Raw genomic sequence first — 10,170 nt, 5'->3', positions numbered from 1 at the left:
AAAGTTTCTCTTTGACGGGAATTGAACTCACCCTTTCTAGAGGTATCTTAAACCGTATATAACAAACCTTTAATCTTGCCATGAGCAACAACTAGGTTTCCTTGGACCACCTTCCACTAAGTTTTCAAGTCAACATCCCACATGCACGTAACATCTATAATTTCATCGTTTGCAAGGCGTACCTTTACAAAGCGTCCAATCTTTATATTGTTCATCGTATCCATGTCGTGTGTGGCAACGAATGATGCTCCATAATCCATCACCCCCACGATAGGGGTGTTCACGATATGGTTTCAAATCGTGAAACCATCCAAACTGGTTATCGATTTGGTTTCACAGTTAGTTACTTTTTTTCTTTAACTTTAAGGTTTGTTTCAAAATTTTCAAACCATACCAAATGGTTGGTTTACATTTGTACAGGAAACGTGCCTTATAATACCGAGCCGGGATGTAAAATTTGACAATATATATTTTAGATTTTTTGTATATACTTTATATTACAAATATTTAAGTATACGTATTATATTAGATATTAGATTTATTTAGTTTAGTTTAAAATCGTCATGTGGGTGCTTCCAATGTCATGTAGCATCAAGTCCAATGCTTTTTTTGTTATGTGCTTCCAGAATTCATTCTGCATATACACAATTACATAACATTTGCATGTTAATTCCATTTTTGCATATTAATTCTAGTATGCTTGTGAAAGCATGAATCATCATCATAAGTTCATAGATCTCGAATCTAGTCTATGATAATAGTGCTTTGTATCAATTAGGGTTAATGTGTGTTTTCAGAGAAGAAATGGACTGAGTTTGGACACAATAATCTCAATAATGATCAAATTCATTAATTTAACAATAAATTACAGGGTATTTGACGGGTGCATCAGAGTATGACCCGTAATTGAGCTTAAACGAGTTAAATATCTATGTTTTGAATGTTAAATTTTTAGAAATGGATAGCTACAGCCACATGACTTATTTGCAGGTTAAAAGGAGCTTTTGGGAGCTAATACGAAAGTTTGGAAGCTACTGGACGGGTTAGGAAAGCTCAAGGGACCAAAGCTGCCAAATAAAAGATGCTGAAAATGAAAACCACCATGGCCCACGGTCTGGACCATAGGCCATGGTCAACCTGGCACCAAAAAGGCAGAACAGACCGTACCGTGGCCTTATAGGGGTACCGTAGGCCACAGTCCAAGCGTAACTACTGATTTTAATAAGTTTTTAGACATATTTTTGGGTGTCTTTTCATATATATTTTCAATTGGGATGACTTGGAGGCGATTTTGGGAGTGTCAAATGTTAGTGCACGGTTTGTGACTGGTGATTTGCAGTTAAAGTATTCAAGATTAAAGTATTCGATAGCTACGGAAAATGGGGAGTCTGTTAGTGCACGGTTTTAGTGTCTGTAGCGATCTAATAAGTTATAGGCGGTCTAGTATGTGTATTTAATGTATATCATAAAATAGCCTATAAATAGGGAGCTCATGCTCATAATTTAGTTGAGAACTTGTACATAGATCTTGATTATTCTCTCCATAACTTATTATTCTCTCTAATGTATTCATCCTTATTTATCAATAAAGTATATATTTAAAGTATCGATTTCGTGTTGATGTATCGTATTAGCGGCTAGATCTTGGACTCTATGACGTTCTTTCATCAAACAATATTTTGGTGATTTCAATAATTGGTTTGTGTCTTTGATTCATATGAACAATACAATTGTGATGATAATTCACCACACCGTGAGTGGCTAATTCCATTGGAGATCATCTTGGATGTAAGGTTTATTTGAAACACTATGTTTATGCTTGAATTTCTAGAATAATGAATTTGCAATGTTTGTTTAGTTATGGTGTTTGAATATTTGTTTGTAAATTGTTTCTTGTGTTTGATCATAATCTAAACCATAAGTTCTTGGTGCCATTGGCAATCGAGATATCATGGGAGGAATTAGGGTTGGATATTAGTTAATCGGTCATCGGGTAACAACCTTGCATTATAATAATCCAAGTGCCAAGTTCCCTTTTATCACAAATAAGTAATTAAACTTGAACTATGTCTATATGGTTATTTCTAGGAAGCATGAACATTAGTGTTGACTGAAACCTGAAATCTAGGATGATCGTTTTCTCTTAATCGGTTTATAAATCTTAATAGTTGATTTGCAAGCTAATTTATTTCATTATAGTTAATCAAAACCAATCAATCAAAATCTGAATTTAGTTTTTATGCAATTTAGATTAATTTAATTATTTTATAAAGCTACTAGTAAATACATATTTCACAAACTCATTGTGTTCGATACCCACTTACTGCTATCTAATTAGTTGTATTTGGTTTATTTTTTAGTGAGACTTCGACCTCACGTTAGTATTTATAGGGGACGAGTCCATTCGCTAACATCCATAACGAATGGACTCTCATTCGCTACACCTTTCGCTAACAAGCTAGCGAATGGCCTTCTAAAAAGCTTACTCATACGCTAAAATTCCTTAGCGTATGGACTTTACAACCCCAAACCCCATTCGCTAAACAATCCTTAGAGAATGGACAACCCATATTTACATATCTAGTACCTAGACTGTTACAATAAGACCAAACACTTGTAAACAAATACCGAGACGACAAATCATGTATCGAAAGATGAAGGAACCTCAAGATATCCAATGCCAATTTTAGCTCCTTGAGGATAACTACTACTCACTTTATTAATTTGATTTAACAAAAGTGATGAGTTTTTGAAATTACCAAGTTTACTTTTTTAACTCTAATACTTCATTTTTAAGTTTAGTAATCTTCTTTCTCCCTTTGATAATCTCATCAAATTGGGCGTTAATAGACTATTGCTTGATAGAAACATCAATTTTCAAATCATGACTACAAGCAGTTAAAGCATCAATTTTCATTTTATATTATTTCTCACTATTAAGCAAAGTTCTACAATTGTCTCTTAAAGCTGCAAGATCAATAACCATAGATTTATTATGGTTATGAATCTTCTCAAGATTTGACAAATTCTCAGCACAAGTAACACAAACAGTTCCTTGTGAATCATAAGAATCTTCATAACAAGATGAAAGAGAGCTAAAAGACTCATATTCTGAATTGTAGCCATGCAAGAAAAAAGAATTTTCTGATCATCACTTGAATATCTGATATCGAATTAGAGTCCAAAATCACCATACTCTTATTCTTCTCATCAATCAACTCTTGATTAATCTTAGTGACGAAAACCATGTTAGCTTGCTATTTCTCACTAGATGTTGATTCACCCAACAATCTTTTCGACCAATCAACACCTTCTTGAATCACCATTGCCCTAGACTCACTGTTCTTTGGTTGTTCTAAGATCTTTTGAGGTACCTCCTTTGATTCTTTGTTGTTATACTTCTTTTGAGAGATAGAGTTTCTATCTTGAGTATTGTTTTGAGGATACTCTCTTCCTGGCTTGTCACACTCTTTGGCAAATTGACCAGACTCTTCATAATTGTAGCAATTGACTATAAGTTTATCAAATCCAATCCTCTTGCTCATAGTAGGAAGATCATTACTAGTCCTCTCCATGTATTTCTTGATTTTCCTCACAATTGTAGCCATGTTCCACCTGAGATCCATAAACTCAAGATCATCAAGATTGATTTGATCATAGTCTTCATCAGTCAAATCACAAGTGGCAACTTTGCTACTCACCAACTGTTCATAAGAAGACATGAAAGCAAAAAGTTGTTCGGCTTCTTTCATGTTAACATTTGGTGGAGGTGGAGGAGGTATTGTGCTTGAACTAGAACTTGGGCTTGGAAAGTATTGAGGCTCTTGAAATGCTTCCGGTGGAGGAATTACATGACCAGTTTGAGTGTAGAAAGCAGTGAATGGTGTGATACATTCTTGCTAATAGGATTAAGCCCACCATATAAATATGGAACTTGATTAGCTTTTGATATTCCTTGACAATTGATATCATTCTCTCTCTTTTCAAGTCTTTCAACAAACTTCATGCTCGTGAGAGTTGGATCTTTGAAAAATTAATTTTCAGTCAAAATCATCACAAAAGTGGAATAAGACTCTGGTAAAGCATCTTTACAAGTCTCAATCCTATCAATTTCATCCATGGGTAGCTGGGGATGCATGAGATCATCATGATTTGAGCATTACATGATCTAGTCTTATGATTATAGTCAATCAAAATGGATTAGGGCACAATGTGTTTGTGTGTGTTTTGAGAGTGAAATTGAACAGCGTATCAAGATCGTTAATTAATAAATAGGTTACAGAGTTTAAAAAGGTCCTGTCCCATTCGCTAAACATGCTTAGAGAATAGGACCTTTTAGCTACACTATTCGCTAGACAAACCCTAACTCTCAAATGCTAACATACTCTAGCGTATGGACACTACAAAAGAAGTCTAATTTGCTAAACAGTCCCTAGCAAATGGACTTATAATAATTACATTCAAGACCCTATATTATTACATAATGACCAAAGCAATAGACAAAGACCGAGACTGCACATGATGTATCAACAAATTCCTCCTCGTCTCAAGCTTTGTTCTCATTCACTTCTTGAACTGTGCGGTCTTCCAATTAGCTCCGTAATTAATTCCAAAAGCAAAACATGTATGAAACACCCATTGGAATTGCAAAGTGAGCTTTGTACGCACATTTGATATGATTTTTGAATAAAACATCGATATCAGAATCAGATAGTTGACTAGCCACATCGGATCTAAACCCGTATAAACTTCACATGATCACCCAAACCCAACACTTTCACAGCTTCACCGGTTTTATCATCGTAGTAGCGACGATTAAATTCCTTATGAAAGTCGTGTGGCGGGACTTTCAACTAGATTTTCTTCAGAGTGAGCGGCAGTTTATCTTTGAGTACCAGCTTCCTCCACCCAGTAGGTGGATTAATCTCATTAAATCTTTGTCGTTTCAGTACCCGGGGTTGGAAAAACTTAAAACCACGCTAAACTTCGTGAACTAAGTGTATGTAGAATCAATCAATCAACTCATTATTCCCACGGTTCATAAAAGATCTGCTTGCCAATGTACGCACATCCCCATATGGCATCGAGAGAATACCAGTGAATCCATAAAAATACTAAATCCCGTTCTCCCACTTTGCTATACAGACTTTCATGTCGGGCTTGTACATCCAAGACACTATATCGCCTTTCACTGTCTTGACACTAATGAACTTCATTTGATTTGCGAATAACTTGTCCTTTGACTGGATATAATATTGCTTCTAAGCATAGCTCACACTCTCTAACCGCTTGTTCAATTTTTTTGCATTCTATTCGAACAAACCATCCAAAGTTCTTATTTTTTCAGGCTCGGGTTCTGCCGGTTCTTTCTCCTTCTCTTTCTCAATATGTTCTTCGGCCATATTAAAGTGTTATGTTAAAAATAAATGAAACCCTCTTCATTGTTGTTCATTGTGTCATATTGGGATATTCCTCGGCCATGATATCTTCCATCTCCACATCATCAAAATGAGTATCCCCAAATGGAATACCCTGATCACCTTTTGCATCTCCTACATCGTCAACTTCCTTATCCACATGTCTTTCCAATTCCTCCACATCATCCTTATTCAAATTCAACAAAATAGCGATTTGTTCATTAGTAAGACTATGAACAACAAACTCGGCTTCTTCAATCTCATCAGCATTCGCCATACTCTGTAAAATCCCGTTCATGTCTACAAACAAAATGGTAATTACTTTCAGCATATTTACAGGCTGCACCTAATTTGAGTCTTTATATACAATCAACTCTTTCCCACTCGACTTTCCATGAGCAGGCGTTGGACTAGATGTAGAAGCACCTAGTTGCTGATCAAATTGGCCAGCCTCAGGATCATTGTCGTGATCACGATCCTTCAACTTCTTCAATATATATTCTTTGCATTGTAATTGAAGAATCAGATCATCTTGCGTCTTTATCTTCTTTATCATAAATAGTAATGCCCTCGCTTATAACAAACCACAAATAAAGAATAAAGAGATAAGTGAAGGAAATTCCATCCCACATTGGTGGAGGAAATAAATGGAGGAGGAACCACCATAATATAAATAGGTTTGTAAGTTCCTTGTACCACATCGCTAGATTATAAAACTAGTAAGCTCTTTATAAGAAAAAAAATTCATATGTTAATGTTCTTATAAGACATATCACACCCAGTGGTCCTAGCGGAGGGTGCGAAGCACCCGAACTTGCACCCGCAGCGCACAGGCACGGGCTCGGGCAAAGTGCGATGGGCGCAATGTGGCGCTTTGATGGACCACTTTGCACGCGACGGGTTTAGACTACCCATCGCGTACCGCGACGTGGAAGTTACGCAGATGACACGTTGCATGCCACGTGGCGTGCCATGTAGCATGCCTAGGGCTGACTCAGCGAAGCCGCATTAAGGGCCGCCTTAGTATTTTTGTTGGGAATTAAGATTTTTAAAAAATCCCTCCATCGCGATACGCGACAGGTTTAGACTACCTATCGCGTACCGCGACGTGGAAGTTACACAGATGACACATTGCATGCCACGTGGCGTGCCACGTAGTATGCCTAGGGCTGACTCAGGGAAGCTATAAGATTCTTCGCGATACGCGACGCCCTTTGCCCATGGCCATCGCGTACAGCGACGGGGTCCAAAATCAGCTATAAATAGGTTGTGAACGGGACATTCCTTCTTTGCTCAAAAATCTCTTTTCTCTTTGAATACACACACATATAAGTATTTTATAAGTATAATACCCAAGTTATCGTAGCGATACCCTATCCGATCAAAAGAAATATACACGAATCCAAAAGCTCTGCCTGTTAAGGTATGGCATTGTGCCATCGTGTAAAGTTTCTACTCTCGTTATTATCGTTATGATTATTGGTTTTATACTAATCTAGGTATACTACATTGTGTTTATTCCCCCGTGTTTCGGTTCCTAGGATTTTCCAGAAGGTGGTGATTGCCTAATTAGAAGGTGGTGATAGCAAAAAGATTTCCCCCCCGTGTTTCGGTTCCTAGGATTTTCTAGATCCGGTTTTTTGTTACCTGCATTTGTCATTGCCATATAACATTGTAGTTAGTACATGTAATGTGTATCAACTAAAAATGAGGAAATATAAGAGAATCACCTTGGGTAGGGGTATCAGGTTCGTTTCTTTTCAAGTCATGTTTTTTGGGTTCGGGTGTTGCTGGTGTGATTTTAAGGGTCTTTGAGTTGGTGCATGTGTATTGAGTGGCTGGTTGTTTTCTATGTTTGTAGCCTTGTTGACAATGATTCCGCTTGTTAGGTCAAATTGCTTGAGTTGACCTACATGTGCTGCGAGCGCATGTGGTATGACGTATTTTCATCACGCGTTAGCGCAGAGTGATAAGATGGCGGCCTAGAGGATTGACCCTGGTTATAATTAGTAAATGATGATGGCCCGATTCTAGGTCTTTTTTCTTGTGGCATGTCAATAAAAACAAAACACAATACCGAAAATTTTAATGTTTACAGGAAATCGAAACAAAAAGCTACAACTTAAACACACATAACCTTACCTAATGTTTAAGGGAAATCTAAGGCCTAAACAAAAGCAACTTCTAAAGGACACATAATACACACACAATAACTACAGACTTATATATAAGACAAAAGTTAAATATAAACGAACAATAAGTGCGTACCTTTAGCCGAACTGAACAAACAACCAACAAAAACCTAAAACAACAATCAACAAAAAGCAAATGTAAGTCAACATAAAACAAACAACTAAGACGCAAGTAAAAAATAAAAACATAAAAAACTGACAGAATCAAAACCAAACTAAAAAAATTCAAGTAAACATCACATGTGCTAATTGGTTAACGAAACTTCTAGTATAATCAATGAGCGAAGTTATGTGTATTTGAAGAAACGTGTAAAAATTTTATCTTTATTCCGGAGTGACAAAAGTGACTTTATGAACTATTTCACTTCTTATATTTCATTTCTTTTCACAATCAGATGCCACCAAAACATTCAATTGTTAAAACTATTTCATTTTTTAAATATTTGACATATGCTCAACAATAAGTCAACAACAGTTTCCTATTGAAGCTAAAAGTTATGTTGAAATTCGAATTGAACAGGGTGAAGTAAAGTATGAGTTTGATAATACTCAATTAAAATTAGTATGATTACTTTGAAATGTTTCATTATATATTTTCAGTCTCATTCCCATATCAATGAGTTCTATGAGGCACTCAACAGTAGAGTTTCCGAATTTCCGACTTCGGTACTGATACCGAAACGTCAAAAAGCACAGATCAGCCCCGTTTTCTCAACCCTTCAATCAACAAAGTATAAAACGTGTGCCTACGAAATCTACAGAACCAATAACATCTCAAAATACGAAAATAGATAGCCGACATGAAAAACAACATAAAAAAGACACAAATCTACCCTTCATGAAACGTCCAACTATAAAAACATAGGCTAATAACCACAGTGGCATTTCAAATATGCAAAAACAAACAAAAACACAAAAACAAATACATATGACATTTCATCGAACAGTTGGTGTGCGTCAATAAAATGAGAGAGCAAACAAACACAACAGTAAACCCTTTAAATTGATTCCAAGTTATTTAGATTGTACCTTTTAGGGGAAGAAGTAAAACCGAAAACAACTAAAACGAATTAAGAATAAAGAGCATAACGTTGTTCTGGAACATACAATTTTCTCTCCTCCTTGTTGGACTAACAGTGCATGCAATGAACCACCGCCGACCAAATACTGAGGATTATATATGGACGACACACGTGTTTAAGACACGTGGCTGACAAACAACACCTTCTAACCAGCTGGACCCCACAAACAAAAACTAAAAGCAAAATATAAAGCCGGTTATAACATGGATCGAACAAAGGCTGATGCTTGCTATTAGATAAGACCATGTGTAGTCGTAAAGCTCCACATCCAATAGTTATGCGTCACGTGGCGCCCAGTCAGAGTTATGGTTTTGTACAAAAACAGGCTGTAGTCGTAACTCTCCATATCTAGGGGTTATGCGCCACGTGACGCCCAGTCACGTTTACACTTTTTTGCACCCACCACCGGATCCAATTATTCCGACCACCACGAAACCCACCGGATCCAACTATTCCGGCCACCATGAAACCCACCACAACCATGGTGTCACTAGATTCTCCGATTTGACGCCGTCGGAGTTCCGGCCACCATGAAACCCACCACCACCATTTTTCCGGCGATCCCGTTACCACCCACCACCACCACCATTTTTCTCCTTCTTCTCCGATCTGTAACTCACCCACCACCACCATTTTTTCTCCTTCTTCTCCGATCTGTAACTCACCCACCATTTTTTCCGGCGATCCCGTTACCACCCACCACCACCACCACCATTTTTTCCGGCGATCCCGTTAACAACAAGACCCACCCACCCAACGGTATTTTTTTTGGATGTGTGTGCCATTCTCGCGTTGTATCTAAAATGCACCAAAAAAAATTTGAACATAACGCGGGGGGGGGGGGGGGTGGGGTGTACCCCCCGCGTTTTCACCCAAAACGCAGCCACAACGTGACCATTACACATGGTCTAAGGAAGTAAGGAATTTATAGTACAACAAAGAAAGCAAGTTGTATAACAACCGATGCTTTAGAAACTTGTGTTTTAATATATATTATAATTATGTATACCCCCACTTCATCTTCTTCATAAAACCCTAGCCTCAATACATAACCACCACCCACCTAACCACATCCACCAACCGAAGCCACAACAGTTGCACCGCCATTTGATGCCACCAATGACCACCACATGTATTACCACCATTTAACCACCACCAAAAACGCCACTATTTCATTCCTCCAATATACTTCACTAGCATCTGATATAAAATGCAGAAGCGCACAAAAGTGATAAGGTCGAAAACTGAGGAGCAAACCCGACAAACTTTTTGTACGAAAGACGCAAACTACTTACATAAAAATTTTATGTATCCCATGGGTTTTTAACATCGCTACAAAAACAATAGATTTAATTAACCTTTATATAAGATTTAGTATATAAATTTCCTACATGTACAAGCTAAACTCCATATTGTACAAGATTCAGATGCATAAAGAGTCATCGCATACATGAAGCGCACTCTTTTTGCGTTTTTCTT

This window comes from Bidens hawaiensis, unplaced genomic scaffold (genome assembly GCF_021521415.1).
Source record: "Bidens hawaiensis isolate Kalapana, Puna unplaced genomic scaffold, B.hawaiensis_p1.1 tig00027239_1, whole genome shotgun sequence".
Lineage (NCBI taxonomy): Eukaryota > Viridiplantae > Streptophyta > Magnoliopsida > Asterales > Asteraceae > Bidens > Bidens hawaiensis.
This window is presented reverse-complemented; position numbering follows the sequence as displayed.